The 11,314-nt window shown below is 47.2% G+C and overlaps 1 long non-coding RNA gene across 1 annotated transcript; it reads right to left on the bottom strand.

The window, feature by feature from the left end:
- Window positions 1-968: 968 nt before the first annotated feature.
- Window positions 969-3,856, bottom strand: LOC144115790 (uncharacterized). Its single transcript, XR_013311550.1, has 3 exons — window positions 3,772-3,856; window positions 1,218-1,301; window positions 969-1,131 (listed from the first exon to the last, which is right to left on the bottom strand). It is a non-coding gene; the product is annotated as an uncharacterized LOC144115790 (long non-coding RNA).
- Between the last annotated feature and the right edge of the window lie 7,458 nt (window positions 3,857-11,314).

Here is an 11,314-nt window from a genome sequence, read left to right as displayed (position 1 = left end):
TGATTTCTAACAGATGCACATATACTAACAAAATCGGAGTTTGGAGAATGAGCCTGCCCAATTTATATCTAAGAATTACTGAGTATCAAAGAAATGAAACAAATATCTGAACTTACCTCTGCTCAAAGGACAGCAAATATTTTCCATTCCCTCCTTTTTCACAAATAATACCATAGTCACTCTTACTTCGCTTTGTGCCATATCACACCAACCTGTCGTGTTTTTACCTGCATTGATCACCAACTGAGAGATGCACATACCTTTCCTCAATTTGCTTTTTTCATTCACCTTTTTTCCACCCCATTCGTTAATGGAATCAACTGCCTGGTACCATTGCATGTGCCATTGATCATGATAAATTTGAAGCCAGTCTGAAATGTTACCTCCAGCTATAGTCGTGACCCTTCCATTTTTCTGTGCCTTCTGTGCAAACAATGCACTCAAATGAACATGACTGTCTACTGCTATCTGTCTTTATATTAACGTGATAGCATTAATGGCCCCGTTATCCAGAACATCTGGTGTCAGCGTTGTGAGCAAAAAAAAAAACACTGGCATGGCTCTGGCAGGTGGTCCGCACAGAGCAACCTAGGAGGCAGATGGGCCACTTAGGTCATGTAACCTTGCACCGTCCTCACAGCCTGCCCACTGGAAAAGAGCCAAGTGCCTACCATGGCATGGGCCAGTTAAAGGAATGATTGGTCGCTCGGGAAGAGCAACCGGGGCCGCAGAAGGCCCACTGCTGGGAGCACCTGCCATCACAGGGCAGTGGCGCATCGCTTAACCGCTGCACCACCGCGCCAGAAAGGGTACAAGGACTCCCGGCGATCTATGACTGTAAATTAGAGAATCACCTGTATATATGACAATTAACTCATTATGCTATTTGAGGCTAAAGGTGAACATAAAATCTTATATTCTTATATTTGCGGTATTCAGTGTGTTCCAGTTTATACCAGCAAGGTTCAGGTCACCAGCCATGATAATTTTACTTCCAGACATGTGCTTGAGCATATAATACAGAGCCAAGATAGGTTCCTCCAAAATTCTAAAGTGTGTAGATGGTATCCACATGTAAGAGACATTCTTGCAGATGCAGCTTGCACCGCACAGCTTCAACACCAGGGACATCTGCCACTACAAAGGAAGATACGCTTTGTTACAAAAATGCAACACCCCCTTCCCTTGATCCTACTTCCCTGCACAAAATCACATACCCGAGTGGTACAACTACAGTCTGGCTTGCATGGCAAAACGAGTTTGAGACTCTTGGTCAGACCAAAATGTGGGCTGCAGTTTGCCTGAAGAAACAGATGCGTGTTCAGGAAATGTTCGTCTTTGTAAGACCAGAATATAGTCGGCAGTTCCAAACCTGGCCAACATGGCAAGCAAAAAAAAATTAAATTTTAACCCTTGTGCATACGTGCCTCCATATAAATACCTTGAAGCCTGGCATAATTAAAATCGCCGTACTCTCAGCTATCTAAAACGTAATCTTTGAGATGCCCTGTTAACCACTTGAAAACTTGCATATCAGACTTGTTCTTGCCCAACTTGAATTCACGTTCCCCATGTGGTCACCACACCAAGCCTATTTAATACAATTGTTCAAGTGAATTCACACCTGCACAGCACATTTTCTAACCATAAAATATGACCAGTAATCAAGCGTTACTAATGTTAAGTTACCGCTATCACTCACTAAAGTTAATTACAAACACTAGAGTTACGTACGAAGATTGCTTTGCTTTGTCCAAATCAGGCATCCTACTAACCTTCCCCTAGCTGAACCACATTGTGCATCCCGTTGTCTTTATAAAGACAGCAGCTTTAGGCACTTATTCGGTCGCACCACTGCTGCTAATTTGACAGCCCTCCTGAAAACCATAAGCTGCTGGAATGATATTTCTGATCACACCGCTTCCATTAATGACCCTGTAGTCTTAAATCACCAAGAGCTGTTATGCTTTTCCTGGTTTATTTTGTGCTGTCTTGTACTTTGTTAGTCATGTTTTAAATGTTCATTTAAACAGCAGAAATATAATGTGTTGTGTACTATTCTCCAAAGCCTTATATTGTATTACATATGATTTTCTGCACCACGTGCAGTTCTGTAACTTCTTTCCTACATGCTTGCCTTTTGTGTAACCCATTCATGGTGAAGCTTCAGAAGTTTGAAATATGACAGTGGGTAATGTGAAATTTGAGTGCAGCTCTTCAAATGCCACTTGCCACCACTGGCAGGTGACGTGTTACACTGCTAGCCACCTTCCAGTTGCCCATTCCTCCACTCTCTCCCTGGCAGGTGGCGTTTCACTCTGCTACCACCTGCCACGCCAAGAGTGGAGGAATGAGCAATCAGTTAAGACGTTGAATGCAGGAACATGCGCTCAAGAGCTTCTCTGTAAAAAAGTGATGTCCTACATGTATGCGGCTTTTTTCTCTCCTTCGCTTTCTGTATACGCCCTCCGCACATAATACTCCTATTAGAAGCGTGTGAGTGTTTTGACTAAATGAATCTCCTGTTGAGAATTCACGACGGAAGGGCAATGATTGCTTTGGCTAGGTGCACAGCAATTTATAGCACAGCTGCAGCGTAAAACTTAAATGCATGAGGAATTAAATGATGAGGCGGTATAAGCAGCATCAGCCCCAATTCCTTTGCAGTCTAACTAACAAAACAGTCCCAGATTAAGCGTTAGAAGGTGGCGGAAACACCCATGGTCGTATTAGCACACACGTAATTGCTGTGCATTTTTCAAATGACAAAACATGTGATCCCCACGTATAGCCATGCATAGCAATGCGTGAAAGAGTGAAAACTTCATTGTGCAGTCGATATGACAGTAGAAGTTCTTGGCACACTTAAATATTGGCACCTCACAAACAGTAGCACAAAACAGCCCATTATTGCCTTTGCAAAACCATGTTAACTGAGCCCATGATGCCAGAGGAATGTCTGCAATAGAAAGGTGCTGTGGTAAGTGGACACAGACATCATAGGCACAAGGTAATATCTAGCTATGTACTTTGGTTCGTAGCGCTTTTCTCTTTTATTTTCTGCCGAGAATTACATCGGTAGTGGGGCCTTGTTAGGCTCAGGCCATCTGCCTTTGACTTGGCCGTCGAAGACCATGCTCTGTGCAATATTGAAAATAAATAAAACAAAAAATGCCTTCGTTTGAAAGCGAAAAACTAGCAGGTCTACCAATATTCCGAACTCTCCGCGATATCCTGGCGTGATCGTTCACGTTGCGTACTGGTGAACGATCCTACATTTTCGCTGTGGCACTATTATAGATTGAAGCCCAACTGAGCGCCAGGAATTCACACCCACACAACTTCCACAGCAAAGTAACCGGGACGCGTGACAGGCAAGGCGAAAGACTCGCTGCACAGTTCTTTAACTGACACAACTTTCAGTGCAAAGTAGCATGCAGACGCGAGAGGCAAGACGAAAGGCTCACTGCAGTTTAATTCACACAGAAATAAAACATACAATGCTCGGTGCAACTCACCGGACCTGACGTTTAAAATTAATGAGCATCAGTGCCGTCAAAGGTTTGTATTTCGTGTAGAGCTCATCCTCCACCATTCAAAAAAACAGCCTGCTGGTACTTAATGTTCAAGTAAAAGCAAAGCTTTACTCCACTCTAGCACTCGTTGCTCACGCACTTGCCTGCCATGTAAGGCCAGCTACGAAACTTCTGCGCCATATTTCCAACAATCGTACGCACTGAATCACTTGATATACCTGAAACGTTCACCTACCCTTCGTAAGCTTACGTCTTGGGAACTATTCGCGATGTTTTGAAATGTAACACAAGCAGCATGGAGGCGGCCATCTTGTCGAACGCTTTATGGTCCCCTAGCGGTCAACGCCAGTACTGCCATAGCAAGCATATTTGAAAGCAAAACAAAAAAAAACATGTCGAAATGCAAGCCAGCACTTTTAAATGCTCGCATTTTAGCTTTGCTAACACTGAATAACGTACACACACTAAGTTGTCAAGATTTCACAATGGTTTTTACGTTTGTAAGTTTGCAACACAGTGGTTGGCAAGCAAATTTGGCTGCTGATGATGACACTAGCACAAGAGCGCTTATGGTATAAATGGCGCGGCGTTTGAAAACGATAGCGCTATGTTTGGGCCAGTGCAGACGACGGGTGCCGTTTGAAAAAGTGCTGACGCAGTTGATTCGTGTCGCAGTGGTTTTGGTAAGCTAGCGTGGCAAGCGAAACGCGCAGAGTTTGATACGGCAACGGTGCAGGTGAGACGCCATGTTTCGAAGCTTCTCTTTTTCCCTTGCTCGCAAAATGCGCCCTTCCAAATTATTCAAAAGGAAGTGCTCTGAGGCTAAATGGCGGTGTTGAGAGAGCGAAAAATGCTCGACAATACCATGTATACATTACCAAAGATTGGCCTAAGGTGCGCAATCATCAAAGCAGTACAGACACATTCGGCTGTACGTTCTGTGTAAGCACAAGACATAAGTGAATATAAACTGCCATGTAGAATATGAATACGTCTAGTAAATAATTCCAATGAATTTCTTCTTATTTTGGTTTCGCTGTCTAGCATCCGAATAGCAAAGCGGACTAGTGCAATTACGTGCACGTTACGTGGGCTTACAAAACCAATTAGAGTTACAAAATATTTAGTCGGCATGGACGAAAGTGGTCATCCATATCTACTTGTGCGCTAAGCACTGTTACAACTAAGAAAGCACGCAACTGATGGTTTAATGTCCGTGCGTCTTCAGAACTTTGTTTTCTTAGTGAAGGCGCGAATATAGTCCGACGTAACGCAAGCGCGCGCGCGCTGCTTTGGTGAAAAGGCTCCGTCTACAGTTCGACGCACTGCCGCGGCCAGCGTAACCGGCGGCTGCCAGCGTGCCCCGACGTGCCCGGCGCAGCTTTGGCTCCTGCTCCAATTGCGCGCCGGCGCCGCCGACCGCGTCGACACACAATGCATCGCGCGGAGAAAAATGGCGGATGCCAGTGCGAGCGGCGTGAGTGGCGCGAGCTGCCCAAATATTGAAATTGTGCCGGACATCATTGTGGAACGGTTTATCGAAGCCATAAAACAGCACCCTTGTGTATACGACACCAAAAGGCTGGATTTCAGAGACCACCAGGGCAATGAGAACGCTTGGCAACAGAAGGCGAAGCACCGGTCTCTCCACGGGTAAGTTGTTCCCGTGGAGAGAGCGATCTTTCGCACATACATCGAGCGCCTGCGCTTTCGCCGCAAGCGGTGCACTAGCAACACGAGAGCAAGTTTCTGTCGCGCGGATAACACTCTAGCCATGTTTCATTAGTAGCCGCAATGCCGTGGATGGAACGAAACGGATGAGGCGACGCAGAAAAAGGCGCGAACGGAATTCAAACTGCCGGCGTGTCGACGGTCGGCGCGCGAGGCGGCGGTCGTTCTGCGCATGCTCGGCGCGCGGCGTCTGGTCGCATAGGGGGTGGCGCTTCGGCCAGCGCAGCGAAACCGGCGTAGCGAGACTGACTGCGAGCGACGCGCGCTGAACACGTCGGACTATAAATGCGCCTTAAATGGTTCATTGCTTGTTGCCACATCGCCAAGCGTAGTCCTTCGAGGCGGTGTAATATAAGCTGAACGAAATCTAGGTCCGTAGTTTGAAACCTGGGCAACGAATGTAACGCTTAAAATTGCTCCAGCCGTACGCGCGGCAAACCTGTGTCGTGCTTACACTTTTATGCAAATGGACAGTTTACTCCACTTTGCATGAGTGATATATGTGCATAAAAACAAATCAAGGGCCTTCATTATACTCTGTGATGCCGTCATCAATATTGGCAGCTTCTCGGCACTACAACTATGTTACGCAGTGAAGGGATTTCATTGTATTGTGCAGGCACTGATTTAAGCATGCAGTACTGATTGCCCTCCTTCTAAATAACTGGTTTTGATCTCCTCAGGCGTTTAATAGTGCATAGCACCTTGCCTTGAAATTCTTCCCCCTTCTCATTACCTTTTCCTATTCCTGCTTTCTCTTCCTTCCCACCTGGCCGTGGAAGATGCATGTATACCTGCAAGGCCATCCCCACTTCAACCTTTCCCTTCACCAGTTGTGTTTGAAAACACCTACATTCCCATTCCTGTATATTAACCTGACATTCACTGCCACATTTCACGACGCGCAATAAATGAGTGTAAGTGCGCATTTACACAACTTTTAGTAGGCCTTTTCATTTTCCTGCAACTAACGCCACACTGCACTAAAATGAAACCACTGGTGCAGTGAACAGCAGGCACTTCAAAACCTTTAGCCTGAGAAATCGAGGCGCCTTTCCTTATGAGGAAAATTCAAATTATGGTAATGGTGCTCAGCGGGAAAAAAGAGGCACCTCATGAATGCCTAGACAGAGCCACCCTGGGAAGTGGTGAGTGAAAAAAGTAGTCCTGGAGGCATTACACGGCTCAGCACATTAAATGTTGATTATGGAACTACTATTTTCATTTGCGCCATTTTTGTGTTGCGCACCATTATATTTCATTTATTGCACCTGGCAGGTGCTGCGTGACGAATTGTACGAATGGAATTCAATGTAGCAGGAATGAATAAAACATATGGTTCTGAATTAAATATTTATAACTTTTACAAAGGCACACATACAACCTAGAACTGGGGGCACAGCTATACACTCCCAACATGTGCCACTACAGACAAAATATAAATAAACACATCACCACACAAATCAATGTATGCTGTCAAACGGTCACAAACAGTTTCGCCCAACATGGAGGAGTGTGAAAGCGTTTACAATGAAAGTTGCAAGCTATTGCATAAAAAAATAATTTGAAATTCGTTCAGTGCGTTAAGCTGCACTGAACCTAATTTTAAGTAAGACTTGTGCAAGAGTGCTTCCAGTGGTAGTAGTGGTGGGCTTGAAGAGTTGCACGAAACATGGAGTCCTTCCATGGCACGAAAGCAGCCGATTCCACGCTGTTTTGTTTTTGTCGTGTCGTCTGAAATCAAGCTACAGTGCGGTTGACCTAATTAGTGCGCAGAAAAAATTAAACGAAGGCAATTAAGGCTACGTGCCTGCCGAGCAAACTAGCAGGGAGCGCTTGGTAAGAAATCGACGAAGACAACTTATTCTTCTGTCTTGTTCGGCGCTCACGATCGATGACAAAACGCCAAAGGGCGAAGTGTTGCTGTATGTGATGTGTGGTTGTCTGTTTCTTTTCCCTTGGGAAATAGAAGACGACCACGAAGTGTGATTTTCTAGGAAAAATAAAGTGCTTTACCAGCATAAGCGTGTTTTGTTTATATGTAGCTGTTGCACAGACGTGACCGCGGGGAACCACCCTTTATGCGCGCTAAGTTAGCAGATTGCCTCTAGCACCTTCCGCACGCATTTGCTTACCATCAGTTTTGTGATGCTGACGTGCGCCTCGTTATCAACGGCAGCCTGAAAGCCGCCCATGGCAAATAACCGCAGTGCCCATAGCACCTGCCGCCGCACCGACAGCACGCTCGCATGCACACCTCCCAGTCCATCGGCGACTTCGTCGCATAGCCACTCCACAGTCTGCTTCTCCAGTCAAAAAAAGGCGCCGAAACAGCTCGTCCGGCGAATCAAACGCGCCTTCGTGTGCCCTCCTTCGCCGCTGCTCGCGCCGGCGGAGCCGCCTCAGTCATATCGCCGCGTACACCACCGCTATTTTCTGTCACAAACGCAACAGTAAAATCGACTGCCTCGAGGTGATCACAAAAAAATGTCAATTTGTGCCTGCATAATTAGGTGTGCAACGCCATCACTTCTACCACATCCGTGACGTAATCTGAAGCCACCCATGACGCAAAAAAGTAATATGGCCGCCGGCCACGACCGACCAATAGGAGGGAGGCTAACCATCCATTTTTGCAAGTTTTGAAATCTTTGATATTTGACAGTTCAGTAATACGGACCCAGGAGTCTTGCAAACAGCATCAGCAGTAAGCATGGGCAGCGCCCAGGACCGTTCTGCGCTCGCATCGACAGGCACCATGTGATTTGGAAATGACTACATTGAGAACATGTCACAATGTGGGCAGGGGGAAGACAAGCACAGTCATTGCCATAGCATCATTACAACGATAATTGGAGCATGACTGCAAGGGCACTGGAAACGTCAGGCACTTAAAAGGGAATTCATCTCTGAGCTGAAATGAGCCTCTACTAATATGCAAATATATTAAATTATGAGAATGACAAGGAGACTACGCCATGCTCTCATCGGTTGTGCTTCATGCTAACTAGTCACATTTCTCACAAGTTAGCTTAAAAAAGGATAAAAGGGAGCACAACAAAAGTCAACAGCAAAAACCTTACTGGACTGTTTGAATTGCTAATGGTTTTGAAATCCACAGATGTAAGGGTGTGTCATGAGCGAAAGAAAAGAGGGATGAGTAAAAAACTGGACCTAAGGACAGGCACGTTAATTGGCACATGGCACCTGAAAGAAAGATAAGATTGAAGAAAAGAGAGTGCAGTGGTATTTTTGCCAGAAATGGAGAAGACTACGACAACACTGAAAACAAGGCGGAAGTAGAAGAAAATGAAGTGGACGTATAAAAGGAGGTATAAAATGCTGTCTGTTATTTAACTGTCAATATTGTTCTCTTGTCTTTATTCATTGATTTTTCAAAATTCACGATTGGTGCTACATTTTTGTCATCATCTTCCACGTAAACTTTGTTTATTCAACTACACCTTGGCCAATCCCCCCGCGTGGGTATGTGCCATATACCTGGGGTGAAGAAGAAGAAGAAGAAGGTATGGCGACGTGGACAGGAGGAGGAATATTCTAGGTGCGGACGTTGGTGCACGGCCGTCAGCTGCTGCAGGAGGTGTTTAATCGCGAGGCCTACTGACCAGGCGTGGTCCCCACCGGTTGATACCCCGGTCCTGTGGATCATGACGCTGACCCTGTCTTTGGAACGTGGGCCCTGTGTCAACGCCTCCGGATCGACGACTCTGCAAGCGGTAGTTGCTAGCTCCCAGACCTCGTCACCAGTACGAGGATGCCCCAACACCGGACATCCAGCTAAATCGACGTGGCAGTACCGTCTCTTTTCACCTGATCCTCCTCAACACTCCTCTCGTGGAAGAGCGGCGTCTCTTGAAACAAGGTACCGCCTGGGTTTTTGTCCCTACTCCGCGTCCGAGATAGCGCACGAGTCACCCGCCTTTGGTAGCAAGACTATAAGTGCGACTTTGTGGTTTACGTGTGAGGACCAATAGTGTGATAGGACTGCGGTGTTTTCTGTAGCCTTATATTGGTGTATGTGTAGTGCGCTGTTTTGTTTGTTGTTCAGTCATGTGTAAAGTGCGTCTTGAGTTTCCTCTTCGAAGCCTTCTCTCTGCTTTATAGGCTTGCACACATACAGAGCGCTTACCATTCCACACCATAAGTACACTTTTGTGCGACAGGGTGCAAGGCTTTTAGGAACACTTCTTGAGCTACGTGGTCAGTGTAAACTCTAATGAACAGCAAATGGCTACATAACACTCCAATGCAGATTGCACTCAAAAACGCATGAGAAGAACCAGTGGGAATTTTGCAGGGCTGACCAATAGATAAAGTATGGTTGAATGTGAGAAAATCCTTCGTCTGCACAAATTTGCGGTACCACTCTCCAAGAAGCCAGAGAAGCGCAGAAACTGTGCTGGCAGAAACACACTCAACATGTAAACACTTCGTTTGGTTTGGTTTATAGGGGTTTAACGTCCCAAAGCAACTCAGGCTATGAGAAACGCCGTAGTGAAGGGTTCCGGAAATTTCGACCACCTGGGGTTCTTTAACGTGCACTGACATCGCACAGTACACGGGCCTCTAGAATTTCGCCTCCATCGAAATTCGACCGCCGCGGCCGGGATCGAACCCGCGTCTTTCGGGCCGGCAGCCGAGTGCCATAACCACTCAGCCACCGCGGGCGGCTGTTGTAAACACTTAGTGTCATATTTCTCGATGAACAGACATTGCCACGTACACAGAACAGGTAGGACCGTTCTACCAATGCCCGATAAAGTAATAGAGGTGATCTGCCTGGAGCAGTTTTTGGCTCTTTGAGGAAAGAAATGCGCGTGTGGGTGCAGGACAGGCCGGGAAATAAAACCCTAGAAAGTGCAGCAGAGCTGGCCGAAGAGTTCCATGCCAAGCGCGTAGCAGAGGATGCGCGTGCCACCGTAAGCCCCAAAGTAGAAAAAAAAATTCCACGGATCCAGACAGGAGGGGCAGCAAGCCGCAACTGGGAGCGGAACGAGGGCCACAAAGCAAAATCAAGCAACCCCACAGAGGAGGCGACCGAAAAAGAGAGGGATAAGGCTTTTGAAGCCAAAAAAAAAACCAGTGTGTTTCCGTTGTCACGAGCCCGGTCACTTCGCCCGCGCTTGCAGGAAGCAGGAAATCGTTCTCTCCTTGGTGAAGGCGGGCGATGAGAACATGCGCCTGCTAGAGCCATACCTGAAAGACATGCAGGTTAATGGAAAACCGTGCCGGGTTCTGAGGGACTCCGCGGCCACCATGGACGTAATCCACCCCACGTACGTGAACGCAGCTGATTTTACTGGGGAATGTGCAGGGATTAGGCAGGTGGCCGAAGAGAATAGCGCGTGCTTGCCGATCGCACGAGTTAGAATAGAGGGCCCGTTTGGCGTTCTTGAAACGGAGGCAGCGGTATCACCGAATCTGCCGGAAAAAATTCCGTACCTCTTTTCAAGTCGGTCGGAGCAGATGCTCCAAGAAGAGGGTCGTAGTTTCGGCGATCGAACCGTCCAGGCGCTCACTCGTGCGAAGGCTCGCGAGATTGCAGCTGAAGTAAATCGTAGGAAGAACGAAGGCTCTCCCACGACGGGTCAGGCAGGGGCAAAAACAGGAGGCGATGCTTCTGAGACGAGCGGAGAGGCTCGCGGCAGGAACAGATGCGACGCCGAGTACAAGGACTCAAAGGGGGTCCAGTTTGATCGGCTCGTGGTGCCGCAGAAATACCGCGCAGGCATCCTTAAATTGTGCCATGGTGGGGGTTGGTCTTGCCACCTTGGAGTGAAGAAAACTAAAGCTAGGCTTCTACAGGAGTTTTATTGGCCTGGCTGCTTCAGGGATGTCGAGCAGTTTGTAAAGTCCTGCGACACCTGTCAGCGTGTCGGAAAGCCAGGGGATTTAAGGAAGGCTCCGATGAAGCTAGTGCCCGTGATTAGCGAACCCTTCCGTCGTTTGGTGGTGGACGTAGTCGGTCCTCTACCAGTGACTCAGTCGGGCTACCGCTACCGAAAAGGGCGGGAAAACGGGAATGC

Source organism: Amblyomma americanum, chromosome 1, assembly GCF_052857255.1.
Source record: "Amblyomma americanum isolate KBUSLIRL-KWMA chromosome 1, ASM5285725v1, whole genome shotgun sequence".
Lineage (NCBI taxonomy): Eukaryota > Metazoa > Arthropoda > Arachnida > Ixodida > Ixodidae > Amblyomma > Amblyomma americanum.
This window is presented reverse-complemented; position numbering and strand designations above follow the sequence as displayed.